The following is a 17,633-nucleotide window of genomic DNA, read 5'->3' as shown; positions in this document are numbered from 1 at the left end:
GATTGTGCAATTATGACCACCAAGCAGAGGCTTGGCAGATTAACCTTTGCTGAAAAACGTGATTAATTTAAAACTATACTCATTAATTTTATTTGAATTATTAAAAGCTGCTCCTAAAGATATGTTTTTACAATTTGTTGTTGCAAAATTTTAAAATACGGAAATCTTGTCATACAATTCATACGGTGTTTGCATAATCATTGGCATGCAAATTGGAAATGAAAATTCGGGGGTCGTTTCCCTTGTAAAACTAGTTCAACAAGTTTGTTCAGGCCAGCAGCGAAGAAGAATTATTTGTTGTAGGAGTATCGGTCATGTCTTGTTAAAAACTGAATTTTAAGAAGAAATCGATCTACATATGGCATTTTAATTTTTGAACAAAATCATCTAGATGGGGGTATTTTTAAATAAACATTTAGAATTAATAAAATTCAGCACTTCTATATTAGTAAAATATCAGAATGTTAATCACGATTTGAGCTGATCAAATCTCTTTATAATTTTAAGCGTCAGACACAAGATGCTTAATGGTGTTGCCAAGGAGGAATAAATGTGCAGAGGTGACTTTGCTTTTCATTTTCGAGCATCCTTTTGTACGAACCAGTTATATAATTGCCAAAGGGTAGATCAGGAATTTCCCGGTCAATTTTCATGCAGGTTTTCAAGGCCAGAAAATTAATGAGCATTCAGGATTTAGCAATTTAGCAGAGGCTTGGTACATTAACCTTTGCTAAAAAAAACCTTATTTATTTCAAACATATAAGTATACGTATAGTTATTTTTTTTAATTGACTACCGCTTTAAAAAGTAATCAAGATTGATTAGATAATAATTTTTTACTTGAATGATAAAAACCCGTTTCAAGAAAGCTATATGTATTGCCCCTTGCGGATGTGTTTTTACAATTTGTTGTTGCAAAATTTTTAAATACGGAAACATGTCATATAATTTATACAGTGCTTGCATAATCATCTTGGCATGCAAATCGTTTCTTTCTGTTTATACTTTAGGGAAAATTCCTGAAAATGAAGCTTTAATTCTTTCCTTTTACAGTTTTTATACCTAAACATTTTTATGCATATTTTTTAAGTTAAAATAAAATATAGTCCTTAAATTTTTGGTCAGTTAGCCTCAAAAATTAGATTTTACCAAAACCTTTTCTGCAAAATTTAACGTAGTTCTTATAATTTAAAAATTTACATTGCGATTTCATGACAGAAAAATTACATGCCGTTACAATTAAAATAAAACTGCTTAAAATCTCCTTTATTCGTGCCTCTTGTTTCGAAGACCTCCGTTTTGTTAATTTTCTTTCTTGTTGCGCAGTGAAAGGAAAAACTGGGCCAGTCGGCAGAGAAGCGGCGGCGACAAACAAAGGCGTGAGATGAGCATCCGAGGCGACGCGTCGATCTGTGAGGGCCTTGGTTCACCTGCCTGCGAGGAGGAACAAATAATTAGCGAGCACCAAGGCTAAGGTGGTGCTCCGCTTGGGAGAAAGTATCACGCGGCACTTTCACTAGGAAGTTCCCATCAGCCGGCCGGCCACTCCGCCTAAATTATGCCTCAGCTGCTGCTGCTGCATGCGGAGCGGACGGACCAAACCGCGTGCTCATGCTCACGCAACAAGCCCCGAATTATGTCATCGCTGCTCTTTTTTTCTTTTCCGATTGCCATTCTCTTGCACGTCCGGTGCTTGAATTTTACAACCGCGAGATAACCAATAAAATCTATCGCAATCGACTATAATCATTGGAAATTAGTTAATAACTCTTGAATCGATCAGAAAAAAATCAGACGAAAGCTTCCTATGATTTTTAATATAATTTTTCCTGTAAATCTTGATTTTGTGCGGAGCAAAAAGAATTTTCTTCAAAAGCTGCCACTCATATTTTAACGAGAATAGTAATAAAAAACAGGTTAGATGTTTTTGTCCAAATCTTGATGATTTTTGGTATAAAGAACCTCTTGACGTGTCAAATCGATTGGTAGATTTTCGGAATTCTCATGAATTTTTCGATACAGTTTACTTCGGGTGCCTAAAAATATTAATTTATTAAAATTTGATACATATATTCAAACTTAAAATTTGCTCTTTTTTTATTATTCCGAATCTTTAATAACTATTATATAATTTTAATTTACCACTAGCATTTTTCGTCTGTTTGGACAGTTTAAAAGCTATTTTTTAATTTTTCATTTGACGTTCCTCTACGGTTTATTTAATATCGGTAAGAGTTTTTCATCAAAGGAAAAAATGGATGTCATAAAAAATTAATAAAAATAATTGAATCTTTTAATTGAAAAACTAAAATTGTGTGTATTAAGTTGCCGTTTTAATTTTGCGAGGAAATTGGCTTTCGATTTTTGGTTTTCCTCGGAATCACATTAAAAACGCTGAAAACAACTTCTAAAAAATTAGGTCACCGATTTGGAGCGTTCAATCAAGTGGTCAATTCTTTTTAATTGTCGTTTTCTCCCGCTTTTCACCAGGAAAAATGTTTAACTTATGCACAACTTTGTGTTAGTCATAAGACATTTTAAAAATTTCTAATACACGACATTTTTCCACTAACAGCTTTTAACAGTTTCTACAGCTTTGATTTTGAATTTCTATGACTAAAATTTTACCTAAAACCAATTTAATATTTTAATGAATAAAAGAACGAACGTTTAAAAGAATTTTTGAATAATTAAAGGGCTAAAAATTGACCTTGTTTAGAAAAACCATACGGACAAAATTGCAGCCTAGAGGTGAGGCCAAAAATTTGCATCACAACCATTTTTCTAATCTTTTACCCACTCTAAATATAAATTCCAATAATTTTGTCTTATCTATTTTCCAGCGTCTCAAGTCTCAATAAGCGTTGTTTGAAAATATAGGTCAATGTAGCGAGAGTTCGGCGCCTGCTGGCGATGGGTTATTCGATGCGCGATTTTTTTTTGTGCCTTTGGTTATGTTTTGGACCAGTTTGCATGGATGATCCTGCTGCGTTTGAGATTAGAGACGCTCATCGCTAGCTGTGGCGTTGGCGCGTTTCACTTTTTGGCACACACACCGCGCGGTCGGTCGCGTGGCTTGGGGAAACATAAAGCAGTTGCTCGATCTGCTCGCCGAGCGCGCTCAAATGTTTGTTTTCGCTCATCGCGCAAAAGATCGCGGCGTGGCTGTTTATTTACCTTAAGCCACACTTTCTGTTTAATTCAATTAAGTGCAAAATGATTTAAAATTTCGGATCTGCACCGAGCGGCTATTTTTGCTCAATCGCGAATGACGTGTGTCGTGTGTTATGCAGCCGAAATTTGTCAACATTCCAGAAAATTACCTATAAAAATTTCTTAAAACATTTTCCTTTGATTTTTTACACTGGTAAAAATGTTTTTATGAACCCATGATAAAATTTATATCGGCCAATTAAATAGGAATTTGAGTTTTTTTTTAAATATTTACTTCAGTTGCATATTACTGTCAGAGCTAAAGTTGCTATTTTTTAGAAATGGATAAATACCTTTATCGGACAGTCTCACAAGGAAACCTTTAAGATTGAGCGTTTTTGTTTTTGGTAAAATTATTGAAATTTTTAGTATTCAACGAAAAGGAAAATTGTTTGATCTGAGAGAGATTGCGAGTTACAAATCTTCGTCTTGGAAAACCTGGAAAATAATTCAAAATCAAATTGTGACATTGCACTTTATAGGGAAATTTATAGCATCGCCTTATATCGGAGCTTCCAATCGTTGCGGGACTATGACAAATGAGCACAAATCATGCAGTTTATATGAACCATATTTAAAATTGTCTTAATCGGTTGAAAGTAAAAGGAAAAGTTCAGAATTATATAATGTCGCATGTGGAAATTTATCTCACTGCAAAAATTCCTGTCCGATTTTTTCCAGTCAAATTGTTTTTTAAATTGCAAAATTCAGGTTCATTGATATTTAAGACACATTTTATGTCTACTAAATATTTCGTGTTGAATTCTTGTCCGTGTTCCAATGGCATTTAAGAATCATTTTTAAAAAAAATCTAAATAATAATAAGAATAGTGTATATTAATATGTATTTTAACTACGGTTAAAATTGCGTTCATAAATTCAAATAAGGAAAGAAAAGTCACGAGTTTTCTTTGTTACAGTTCTGCATTTTTAAATGCAAATCGTGCAAATCATATAAAAACTTCTTTTAAAAAAAAATTTAAAAATTATAATTTAAAAAAACCTTAGTTTGTGTTTTTGGTGCAATAAACTCTTTAAGAATTTGACATTTTTATTAAAAATTTTACAAAACCGAAAGAAAGTGGCCATTGCACCGAAAATAGTGGAAGTTTGGCTTAAATGATCATCAGAAACGGTTCAGACACCGTCTAAAATTTTCTAAATTTCACCCAAAAACAATAGAACATTTCGTAAAAATGACCAAAATTCATAGCCCTTCATTTTCTACTTTCCGGAAAATTCCCTAATTTTTTTCTTATGCCGGGAAATTAGCTTATAGCTCATTAACGATTCGAGATTATTTTTTGAAAAATTTCTGATCTGATTAATACGTCATGTAGCACCATGTTTCTTTTCGAATTTAATTCTAAAAAAATCATTGTCAATTTAATAATTTTACAAATTAACTATTAACATTATTTTCCGGAAGTAAAAATAACGCTGGAAAATTCGGTCAACATAATTTTAAAAATAGGGAATTTTACCAGCTTTCAGAATACATTTAGTTTTTTACTCTAACGATTAATTAAAATCAAAAGCCCGGAACTAACCTTGTGGGAAATTTATAATTTTTCCGGAACGTTAAAAACCCCTATCTATCGATTAGTTACTTCATAGACAGTGTCTACACACGAAATTTCAGCTAAATTGAGCAAAACATTTGAAATTTTGGGCCATTTTCTTAAAGCAGTTCCAGAAAAAATTTAAATCAGTTAAGATCTAGAACAAGATTTCAATTCATGAGAAATATACATTCAACGGTCTAGTGAAAACGGTTTTTTGGCAAGCTCCGTGCGCGCCACCATAATGTCTCAATTTTGGCTGCCGCGCGGCTGCGTTATCATCTAATGGGCTCATTATCGAAGGCGCTTGCTTAGAAGTCGCGGCCGCACAGCTCGAGTGCTATGTAGTGAGAGCAGAGAGAAGCAAGAAATCTCGCGCGCGTCGCTCATTTCAAACACACAAGTTTTGAACGCGTGTCAGTTGCTGACTATTTATAAACCAAAGAGTTGAATAATGCCAGAAGGGTTGCAGAAAAAAGAGTTAGCTCGTCAAATGCGATACGTGCGCAGACGTTTTCAGTTTATTTCACATTCGTCTCGCCCCTTCAAAGACACCAAATCAGCGTGGATGATTTTTCTAATGATGATGAATCACACAAAACCCCGTCTAACTAAACCAAAAAACTATTCGTAAATGATTGAGAGTTAATTTAAGTCAATTTTATGTACCAAATATATTCATTTTTGTTTTAAAATGCTTAAAATAGGAAAAATAAATTTTTCAAACAGCAAAATTGATCATTAATTCGAAAAAGGCATAACTATCGAAAAACGGGTAAAATTCTGCGGTAGCCACAAGCGCAGCTGATCAAAAAAATTGGTAACCGCACTTCCAACTTTCACAGCCGCCTGATTGTGTCATAACGAGAGAAAAGTTCCGTCAATTTAATTGTTCAAATACAGCTGAGGTTTTTATAGTCATTTATACAGCTCGTCTAGCATACTTTTTAAATGTTTCATAAATATTAACACGACCAAATTCTCACGACTGTGACTGTACTCTCTCCCCCTTCAGTTGTGAGTCATTTTTGCCAGCGCTAATGCCGCTAATCGATTCCTGAGGGCCGAATAAGGTTAAGTAGCCGAATTACTCGGTCAACAAGAAGTGCCGAAAATCGGTGACAACGCAAAACCGTTACTTTTAGTGGTTTGAAACTAGCAACAAGAACGCCACCGATCAATCAGAGATGGATGCGGTTTCCAAAATTGACTTTTTGACGTAGCGACAGCAGCGCTACAGCGCCTGCCAGTGAAAGCGAGAGGCAGCCCTGTTACTCGACTTGCTTGCTCCGTGTTAAAGAGCCAAACACCAGCTTATCTGATTGGTCGGCGGCGTTCTTTTGACACTCTTGGCTAAAGGTTCAGACCAAAAACCACCAAAGCAATGATTGCTACGTTTCTGTCGGTTATTGGCAAATTGCGTGGAATTCTAGATTTAGTGAGTCGGCTTCCTAGAGAGTATTTCAAGACAAGAAATGACAACCAGAAACCAGAATCCTGGATTGTTCCTGAAAATCCATCCAGACGACTAGATGTTTTTGCCGAAACACGACAGCACAGAAAGTTTAATTATATTTCTTGAAAACAAAAAGTCAGATATAATATTTCACACGAGAAAGGTTTACAAGACGATAGAGGACTGAAAGACAGTCTTTGACGAAGTTTTTGAGCACACCAATCGATTCTTGAGAGTTGAATTGTATATTTTTTCCGACCAAAAAGTCCAGCGTGACGTGCGTAACAGAGGTAGAACTTTTTCCCGCCAAAACAATCTAAACCTAAATGCGAGTACTGCGCATGCGTCAGAGCTGGTTTGAGCACTTGCAGAGAGACCGCCTGTAGGAATGACTTCTTTGTCAGATCCAGCCAGTCTGACGCATGCGCATTTCTCAAGTATAGGTTCATATTTTTGGCGGTAAAAAAGTTCTACTTTTGTGCTACGCAAGTGGAGCTGCACTCTATGGTCGGAATAATATCCATTTTACCTGATTCGACCCTCCAGAATTGATTGGAGTGCTCAGAAACTTCGTCAAAGACAGCATTGAAATGTTTTTTTTAATTATAGGATAAACAAGTATATAGAGGTCGTAATAAAAATCTCACGTTTATATCCCTCTAACTTGTACAAATATTCGACTTATTTTTTAATTTAATGTATAGATTTCTCAATTTCCTATCCTAATTCGACCCTCATGAATTTATTGGCCCTATCAAAAATGAAATTAGAGTGTTGCTTAATTTTAGTTAGGGTTAAACGCTACATTTATTCAGTTTAGGAGACATTGATAAAACAATTCTCCAGTCTGCATTTAATATCTAAACTTGAGAGATGTGGCAATCGCGGCATAATCCCGAAAATAGAATATTTGGCTTGGAGAAAGACTAGAATAGCAGTTTGTGCGGCCAAAAGTCGGCTGGATTTGCCAGCGAGCGCGATCAGTTTGCGATGAATTTTCCGGCCAGAGCGGAGTGGGGCGCGGGGGTTGTTGTGTGGCGGGGTGGATTGCATCTCGGATTTAGCTCCCCGCGACGAGAATAAATGCGTTTGTGTGGTGCTGTTTCTGCAACACCCTCTCGAGCGAGCGAAAGAGGCAGCAGCGGGGCGGCGTGTGACCCAAAAATCTGCGGCTTTTTATCACTTTGTTGTCTGCGCGGCGGCGGACGCGGCGCTGGACGGCAGCCGCGCGCGCGACGGGAGTCACTTTTTTTTGTTCTGCATGGAAATAGATTTGATTTAGTGCTGACAAAACAGAATTGGAGAATTTCCAGAAAGGAATCAACACCGCGTGCGCTCAACAAGAATCCCCCGGCCGCGCCGCTTCTCTCGCCAAAAAGGCCGAGCGTCGCGTTTGTATTAATACAGCGCCGAAATTTCTTTACAAACTGACACGCCAGCGTCTCGTCGCTCTGCGCCATGTTATTGCAGCTGAATGCTAAGTGCTGCTCTCGATTTTGGAATGGCTACACGCTCATTAGTGCTACGAAACAGTGCAATAAATGCAAACGAAACAAGAGAGCTGCTAATAATTTATCTTCTTTGTCTGCTACAGAAGGGTTCTTAAATTGAAATTTACGGCCTTTTCATGCAGAAATGCTGTTTTTTAGATTTTCTTGGGATTTATCTCGAATGTATAGAGTTTGAAATGATTTAAAAATAAGTTTTTAGTTTCATTTTGGAACGAATATTTTTCAAAAAACCACAAAAAACAATAATAGGAGTTTTTTATGTTTAACATATTAAAACCTTTTGAATTGCAATTCTTTCGACTTCTAAAATTAACTTCAAGATAAAATTCAGTTCGTAAATTCTAATTATTTTCAACGAAAATAAATTTCAATTGGGATTTTTCAGGATAAAAATACCCGTAAAAACTTATTTGGCAAACTTCGGGCATTGAATAGAGCAAATTTGAAAAAAGAATACAAGAAAGAACGGGAAAATTGTAATTTTCACGTATTTCGCATTTAAAACGAATAAAAAGGCTAAATAATGTATAAATCTTAACATTTAATTTGTACTTTTCCGCTTCTAGAATCAATAGGTTTCAAAAAACAACACCTAAATTGATTGAAAACTCATCTGAACAATATAGCATATGTAGCAAAATCCACATACAAGTTACCTTCTTCTGATTTTTTAAAGGTGTTTATTAGGCTCTTTTTTCTTTAAATAGATTTTATTTTTTCCAGTTGTGACTTATTTTTAGATCTCCTAATAATTCGTGATCATTTGGAGTCTAAAATTAAATCAGCGCCGCACAGAAAAAATAGCCAGGTCCTTGTGAGTCAAATTTTGCGATTCACCTCTGGTATTATCCGCAAAAATAAAACTACCAGGAAACCTCATCAATTTGGCTTTTCCACATTTTTCCAAATTTCACACCCAAAAAGGTCATGTTTTGCGCTGAACATGAATGTTAAAAATTCATTTACATTTCTGAAATCACAACTAATGGCATTAGAATTTATATTTTATTGTTATTATCAATTGATATTTTGATTATCCAACATGCAAATTTCATCATTTTTGAGGAAAAATATGTAAAGTGGCGGAAATTCCTTTAAAAAAACTTTTTCCGATGCTGTCCGGCTTTTTTTCCCGAAAAAAGGGGATTTTGCCACCTTGTTATACATTCCTAACTTCACACATTAATAAGGGATGAGTTTCACATCGATCAGAGCACAGAATTTGTTTGTTCCAGCTCTCTTTCTGCAGAAAAAAATTGGGAATGAAGAGTTCAATTATTAGTGCTGTGTGAAGATTTATCTTATTAATTAGACGGTTTCTTTAGGCAGATTTAGACAGTTTAAAACGGTTTTTTTAAGACATATCGTTTCACCCCGCATTGAACACTTCAACTTTAAGCTTTTTTAAAGATAAATCTTGGATTTTTGTACAATTATCAAGATAATTGTCATTTTGAATGAGAAATATCTCAAGTTCACGAAATTTAAATAATAATTTTTGATGCAAAATCTATGACATGTTTATATTTGCCCTGCTAAACTAACAGAAAATTATAACAAAGGAAAAGGGCAACAAGCAAAGGGCAATTTTCATCTCTTTTGAGTTTGAATTGAACGTTATCTCAACCTAAATATATTTTCTCTATTTGCACTAAAACGAACAAGACGTGATTTTTTTAAACGAAAGCAAAATTAAATATTAACCACGGGATTTTAGACGTTTTTTTACTTTTTTACGCCTTTTAAACGCTTAAATGTGGTTTTTGGAGGTGGTGAACATTTTACGTTAGGTTCAAATGGCTTAAAATTGCATGACTCGTGCTCATTTGATGGTTCCACAACGATTGGAAGCCAAGATAAAATATAGCTGATATAGCTGACCGTCTAATTTTCACAGCCCTCTTTTAATTCATTGATCCCAAGCCTCAGAACTAAATTCAGCAGATCGATCTTAATCGCTGCAGCATAATTTGAAAGACGTCAACCCGCAGCATAAATTGTTCACGAATGAACAATTAGGCACGTTTTTATTCAAATTTTCCCTTCAGAAACAGGGAGGGTTGTTTAATTTGTTGCGCGGGCTGAAATGAGGCCGAGAAGTGCGCGCGGAGTATGGGGTAAAAAAAAGCAGCATTCGCGTACACGTACTCTGCTCGCAATCAAGGGGTCGGTGCATTTCTGAGCACCGGCGGCGGCGGCGGCAGCGGCGGCGGGTTGCAAGAATGACGTCACTGGCAGCAAGAATGACGTGCGTCGCGCTCGCTTTATGGATGTGCGGGGCGGCGGGCGGGTGGCGGCGGCGGGCCGGGGCGGGGGCACTACAAAAGTGGCTCTTTGGTGCTCACTTCGGCGCACAGTCCTGCGTAAAATCGATCGGACGCGCAGCACTGGCTCGGTCAGTGCTGCCCCTCGGCTGCCGCCGCCTCCGACACGGCCTCCGAGTTAAACGGGCAAAATTAAAAAAATAAAATTAATAAAAAAATTTATCCAATATAACCGGGGGTGGCAGGTTTAGAATCGGGGGGTTGGGGGCGGATCGGGCCCCCGGGGGTGTCGGTTTCGGGGTTGCGGCGGAGGGCGGAGGGAGGATGGGGGCAGGCAGGGGTGGGCGCATGCGCGCGTCGCGGCCAGAGCGGTGCGAGCGAGTTCTTTCTGTCGTCGGTGCTTCTTTTGGCCTGGTTTAATGTACACACCCACGTACTAAAGTCCGTGTCTCATCCCTTGCGATCGGCGGCTGATTTGCCAGCTCCGTTCTCTGGCCCGCTCGAAAACTGGGACGCATGGTTGCTGCGACACCTCTGCCCGTGCATTCTCGGCAGCTGCTGCGGAAATTTCGCTGCTTCTGACGCTCGCTCGCTCGCTCGCTCGTGTGCCCCGCGTGAGAGTGTCAGTGGAGTGCACCCCGTTCGCGCCCCCCGTGACCAAGACACCCCGTGCGTGCAACGCTGGCAGCCGACAACGGCCCTGAGGTGAGTCCAGGCCCATTCTTCGGCCGGTGCGAGAAAGGGGGTCACTTTTCCAACTAGTTTGCTGCCAAATTTTATTTTGTTTGCGTCATAATTGGCTCGCACCGATTTGGCCAGGCCGCACTTGCAGAGCGTGCAGCCGCAGCTCGAGCTCGAACTCTTAATTTCCAAAGCACATACAGCCTGGAATTGGACAGGATCGATTTCTAATGGCACGAATTTGTGCAAACCGGTGAGATATTGGATTTAGGCCGTGGCACCATCTAGTGGCTGTTCAAAAGCCGAATTTCGAGCCCCTATCCAATCCGAGTCAGCGCAAAGAGGGTCTTTATCTGCCAATAATGGAATAAACTGTGCATTGTTGGCTCTAGGGAGGAAAAAGCATCTCTAAATCAAAGCCGGGCCTTAACAAAAAAATTCCAGCTCAACCCAATCTAACAGGGTGCGATTTTTTTTTTAAATAAATAAATCTCCCTTTCTTAATCAAATTAAATCTTTATTTCTCAACAACAAATTTTATCTCCTTCCAAATATCTGAATTTTTGAAAACTTTGCGCCACAAATCGTCTTGGGGCAGAGACGACACTGTGCCGGCCGGCGGGCGGACAGGCGGCTGTGTGCTCGTTCAGAGGGTGAGTAAGAGAGAAGCCTGTACAAATTCTCAAAGTTATAATATACACGGGTGGTTGGCAAATCGTCGACCTCGGCTCGCGGTAATAAGTGCCGAGCGAGCGACCCACCTCGCCCGCCCGCTCGTTCGCCCGCTCGCTCGCTCGGTGGGTGCTATTGATTTGGCGCCGCTCGCTCGGTGTGCCTTCCGAGAAAACGCGACTGGTAAAAATGCTGGCCGGCCAGCCATTCAATCAGCAATCTCGTTTCTCCTCGCAGTCGGAAATTTGGGCAAAGGAGCAAGAATAAAACATAAGGGCCGTTTATTTTCGGGAGCACGCGACCATTTTAAACCGCAGCTCAGCGCGTGTCCTGCGCACGCCAAAACGGGCCCAGCAGGTCGATGTCAATAAGTTTCACTGTCAAGCCGACCGACTGTCCGTCTGTCCGCTGTCCGACAGTGTCCATCTTCAAAAAATGCGGCCGGTTCTTTTGTGCCGCCGCCGCGCAGCCAGCCAGCCAGCCGCGGGAAGGGGTGTCTGCTCACGTGCGCTGCTCTATTTCGAGAAATCTGCTTCGCGAGATAAATGGTCGGATGGACGTCAATAGATTTATTAACCGCGCGGCGGCAACGGCACCAACGGCAACTCGAGCAACGCTAATTATCCGCGAGCTTCTTTTGCCTGCCTGCCTGCTTTGCGACCGACCCACCGGCCGGCCAGCCTGCCGATCAATGGAAACACCATAATAATGCAATACGCCTCCAGCACGTCGTTTTGCCGTGACACTCTCTCAACTTTCAGGCAAAGTTCAACAAACGTTCGCTCGCTAATGACACAATCTGGCTCGCTTACGTAACCGCGCAGCAAAAATTCAGCCCACACTATTGAGCCGTTTATGTTCCATTTACCCGCCGCAAACTCGGTTAAGTGATTTACGATCCACCCCAGCGCTTAATCCGCTCTTACAACAATCACTCGATCTGAAATGAGGTGTTCTGGAGGAAATTACTTTTGTGTTTTCCGACCGAAAATATAAGCATGTTCAACCCTCAAAATTTTTCCATATTTATTAAGCCTCGAAATGGTCAAATCCACATTTTAATGGCGCCACCGTATACTTACAATTCTAAAAGGCACTTCCGCTGCGACTTCAGACTCATTCCTGCCACTGTGCGTTCTACACTTGAATACTAATGTATTTAAATGAGCTAAAACAAAAATAACTCCAGGCAATCGCCGTAGAAACGTTAGCAAGGATTTTTCATTTTTCTACGGTGGTTAGCTGTACTGATTTTTAGTTTCAGCACGCGAAAAGAAATGATTTGCAGAAAGAGTGAATCCTCAATCACAGCGAATTTGCCTTCGAATTGTTTGTATACGATGGTGCCATCTGTTGGTCAATTTCTAGTAAAATTTTATTGATTTTGTTTATCAAAAAATCTAAAGAAATGTTACAATTTTCCATTGTGTCCAAATTTGTAATGTTTTTGCGACGTTCCTGTTCACAGCTGCCAAGTGATTGATTTTAGGTCAATCAATGTCAGATTCAATCCTGCTATTGTGCATTATTCGCGTAAAAAGACTACATTTGACGTGCTGGAAACCAAAATCAGTCCAGCCAATCACCGTAAATATTTCTTTGCTGAACTTATTTTGTTTTTAAACACAATAAATGAAATAGATTTAAGCCAAAGAAGCAGGATTTAATCTGAAATCGTTGTGCAAGTACCAGAAAATTGTAAATAATGAACTCTAGCGGCATCCAACATTAATGGGGAATTTTTGGAGTCCCTTCAAGCTTTAATAAATGGATTCGAACAATGCCTTTCCCAGAAAAAGTCAATTTTTTAATAAATTTTTTTGACGAGGTCCCATTCATTTTTAACGTACTTCAAACGAGCGAAAGGAGGGCCGTGGGGAGTCGAATGTTTTTCCTCAGCGGCCACAATTGGGACGAGCCGAGTGCATCAAAGGAAAGGCATCCATCTGCGCTGCTCCTTTTCATTGTTGTTGGCCTTAATTAAAACAACGGAGTGAGAATGGTGAAAAGGACCGTCCTGCTTTTTGCACCAGTTAGTTGCACTTTTGACAGCAGCTTGCAAATTAAAACCGTCTCTTGTGGTCACCCTGTGTCCAGACGGACGGACGACCCAATTTTCGCTGCTTCAAATGATAAAAGCCGAATGAGTCGTGGCATTTGATTGATTTTTAGTTCTTCCCACGGAAAAATTGTCAAATCAGACATTTATCTCTAGGAAGATTAATTTATTTTCATTTTTTGAGAGAATTATTTGGTATTTATAAGGACCAAGGAGAGAAAATTGGGCTATTATGGGTCAATACAATTTTTTCCATTGAAGGAAAATAAAAATAATGCCACATGACAAGAAATAAACTAACCCTGTAAATTAATCTAAAATCAATTTATCAAAATTTTAATTTCCTACCAATTATCTTCACGGGCCAATTTTGTGATTTAATTCTTTTATTTAAAAAATCTGGTTTTTGAACTAGGCTCAGGCGGCTAAAAATAAGTAAAATGAATTGAAAAACTCGTTCACACACTTTCGTAATTGACAGCAGCTTGGATAAGCATGGCATAAAATTAACTGCAGAGGATTGTGAATCACCGGCTGTTGAAAACGATTGACTGCTCTCTCGTTGCTCAACACGATCAATGACGAAATGTCGAGAAACCCCATCACTCACAATCAGCCTTCTTACGACATAACTACCCCATTCATTTTATATTAGCATATTTTAGATGTTCGCAAAGGAAAATGTTCAATTACTTTGAGGATAATTATTTTAAATCCTGCTTCTTTCGTCCATGTGGCTCAATCAAAAAGGACGCTTTGTTGGTGAAACATTTTCCATTTGAGATGGCAGTGTTTGTTGTGTTAAGTGATGCCACAAGTTTGCACTTTAAAATGATCTCGACGGGGAAATATTGATCAGGCAGGCGGAACATGTACTGTGTGCACGAATTGCGAGATCGATGAGCTCCGTGTCTGCGGCGGCGTCGGCGGGCGAATGGGCCAAATCCACTGCGATTCGAGTTGTTGGCTACGGTCCCCTCTTTCTGTTTACGCTCAAATTGTGCAAGTGACAATTTTCTCATCGCAGATCGAGTTTCGGTCGGTTTCTGGAAAGAAATGAAGCGGCGGGCCCTCTCGTGTTTTAACCAACACACACGAAGCGGCAAATTTACAATTTATCGATCACGGGCAGGAAGGCGGGCAGGCGGGCAGGCAGGCAGGCAGGCGGGCGGGCGGGCACTTCACATTATTATATTGCCACTGCAGCCGGTCCGATTCGTGCCTACTCGCTGCTTGCTGCGCTGCTGGGAAAGAAGGCCAATTTGGACGCGACTCGGCGCCGTCAGCACCTCCGCGCGGCCGCGCCGCTCGCGGTGCACAACTCTCGAGTGGACCGTCGAGAATGTGTGCACTTCATCCGGCCCAATCAGATTTCTATCGGCACGTGGAGAGGGCTTAATCACCACATTCGAGTGCAGTCGACGTGTTGTGTAATACCTCCCCCTGCAAAATAATGCACCCCACACGGGCCCGAGATCAATTAGCTTTTGCAGATCGTTCCACCAGATTGCAATTTTCCATTGTGGGCTCGAGCAGATGGAAATTGTTAAGCTCCTTTTACATGTTTTGCGAGGGCAGCAAAGGATAAAATAATGCTACTAGACAGGGTGGAAATTAATTTAGCTCTGAAAGAGAGTTGCAAAACCCCGAAAATCCGCGTTGTCAAAATGCATAATTATAAACCTTGGGGATTGGGCTCAAGCCAAAATCAACCAAAGAAGCTCTGTAAATATTTTTGCACAGTTTTTTAAACGGCGTGAACCATTTTATTTTATAATTAACAGTTCCCCCGAGGAATGGAGCACTTCATTGGATAGATATTGATGGAAACAGTATCAAAATCAACATTGAATCGACCACGAAAATAAATTTTGGAGAATAATTTACAAAATTTGAGTTTAAGTTGTAGTAAGATTCATCTTTTGATTTTGCAAATTGCAGAGTCTCATTATTCTAACAATCAACCAACAATTCAAATTATTTCCATATCCCTATTTCCTTAAATTATTCAAATTTTGGCAATTTTCACCAAAATTTGCTCCACTTTACCATATTTTCTTGGCAAATTTCAATTCCTCTCATTTCTGGGGAAACTCTTTCTTATTAAAATAAAATCAGATTTAAAGTAGAGAGACAGAACCTTTTCTAACAAATTTACAGCGCCACCTAGCTCAATTTTGGCTTTGATTGAATCCACATGGATTGGTATATATGCATTGGCAACAAGGATTTCTCTTGGTTTTTGAGCAACAAATTATTCCAAGAGTTTTTTCAATGCAGCACTCACAGATTTAAATTTGTGAACCTAAATATTTTCTGAATCTTTTGATGAGAACAGAAGGAGCCTGAACTTCAAACGTTCGCTGCTAATGGACCGCGTTTTATTTCCAGCAGGCCGCATGGCTTGAAATTACCATTGGGAAGTGGGTCAAATTTTAATTTTACCCTCGGTGGCGTCGGGCAGTGCAGCATGGGGAGCAAAAAAATAAATTCAATTTGCCTCGACAAAAAGAAAGATCTAATTCTCGATTTGGTGCGGCGCCAAGTTTTTGCACAGACTTGTGAGAGCAATATTTGTTGCCCACTCGAAGAGTGAATTGTGCAGAAAACACGTCGGCTATAGCTGGCTGAGAAGCCGGCAATTATGTTTGCAACTGTAAAAGGTGTAAGTGCTACTTGCACAGGAAATTTCGCTAATTAGACGGAATTCCGCTGACAATAAATGCAAATTAGGCCACCCGCAATTAAGACGTGCATAAAGCCAGCTTACTTACTCTCTCCTTTCTTCACCATGATGTAAAATTAAAAAAAAATGTGCTCTCAGCTCACATCCTTTTTCCTGCCGCTGCCATCATTCTGCTCGAAAAATTTGGCACCGACAGTGGAGTGACGAGCATATTGCAGATATTAGCCGAGACGAGCGTCGAATTTTCCTCAAGCGAACAGGCGGTCCGTTCTAGGAATTTATTAATCAATTCAAAGATGCCGCTGCATAATTCACATTTAGAGTATAAACTTTCCTTTTGGTCTCGAGGTTTTCCTCGTCATTTAAATAAGAGATTCCAGGGGAATTTGAAATTATTTAAATAGAACCAGCCCGTTGGCTTGCATTGTTCAGGCATTCTCAGGAGTGTCAAAGTAATGGGAGATATTTGAGCAGTTTGGGGATCTAATACTGGCTGCCCAATGTCAGAGATGGTAAAAGGTGGTTAGTTCAGTGACTCGAAATTCTCAAATAGCACAACGGGCTGCTTAGACTCGCAACTTGCTGATTTTCGCATCTTTCCAGTGGATTTTAGGGACAAATGTCTGGCGTTTCAATAAAAGACGTCGGTACGGAGAGACGAAAAGATGGCCACATTGGGACCAATGTTATTGGGACTTTGTAAGCTCATAGCCCACGGGATGTGCTGAGCAGAAGTTAACAAAATTATCAGCAGAAAAAACGGACAACCTTAACAAATTAAATTTTTTTAAATATGTCTTTTTAAAGTTGATCTTTACATTTTGCAACTTTGGTTCAAGCAAGAAGTGGTTCATTCTCAACCTATTTTTTACCTACTCTTAAAATTGGGGAAAAGCTCAAATTTACCCAGGTTACGGTTTCTGAGAAAAATGGCACTAAAGTTTGCATGCTAATCAGGCGATGAGCACGGTATCCTAATAAAAACTCATGATTTATTTCGCTAGAATGGAAATTTACCAAAAAATTCGCACATCAGGACAAGAGGAATGGAAATCAAGAAGGAAAAAATCATTTGATTATTTCACATTGTTGATTAAAATATTCAAATTAACTATGATCATCTGCTAACTGTGGTAAACATATCAAATTAGTTTAAATATTTGCCCTGATTAATTCACTTTGAGCAAACATTCATCTCTAAAATGGGTAATAATCAAACAACCAAATTTAAGATTTTGCCCTCTCCATGCTTTTCTCGTTTGATTTAGATTCTTATTCTTGTTGCGATCTATCTAACGGTGCGCGAATCATGAGATAAATCTCCCTTCTGTCGAAATAAATCATGATTAAGGAGACACTGATCGAAGCTTGATTAGCACGCAAACTTTCAAGCCAATTATCTCGGAAATTTAAACGGCGCACTCTTTGGAAAACATTACCTCATTCCAAAGTTTTATAAATGTACAGAATTTCGCAGTACAGGTCCACTAAAATATATCCCTTTTTGCTCAATAAACAACATATATTCT

The 17,633-nt window shown here is 39.3% G+C and overlaps 1 protein-coding gene across 5 annotated transcripts in view; it reads left to right on the top strand.

The window, feature by feature from the left end:
- The first annotated feature begins 10,386 nt into the window (after positions 1–10,386).
- PMCA (plasma membrane calcium-transporting ATPase 3) overlaps positions 10,387–17,633 on the top strand; it is a 35,316-nt gene continuing 28,069 nt past the window's right edge. For 4 of the 5 annotated variants that reach the window (XM_065495451.1, XM_065495450.1, XM_065495453.1 and 1 more), the window contains exon 1: positions 10,388–10,711. The gene's annotated coding sequence lies outside the window, so the exon portion shown is untranslated. Of the gene's footprint in view, positions 10,712–17,633 lie in introns of all 5 variants that reach the window. The other variant, XM_065495449.1, reaches the window with a different exon arrangement.

This window comes from Cloeon dipterum, chromosome X (genome assembly GCF_949628265.1).
Source record: "Cloeon dipterum chromosome X, ieCloDipt1.1, whole genome shotgun sequence".
Lineage (NCBI taxonomy): Eukaryota > Metazoa > Arthropoda > Insecta > Ephemeroptera > Baetidae > Cloeon > Cloeon dipterum.
Note: the sequence above shows the minus strand (reverse complement) of the source record. Positions and strands in the feature narration are given on the sequence as shown.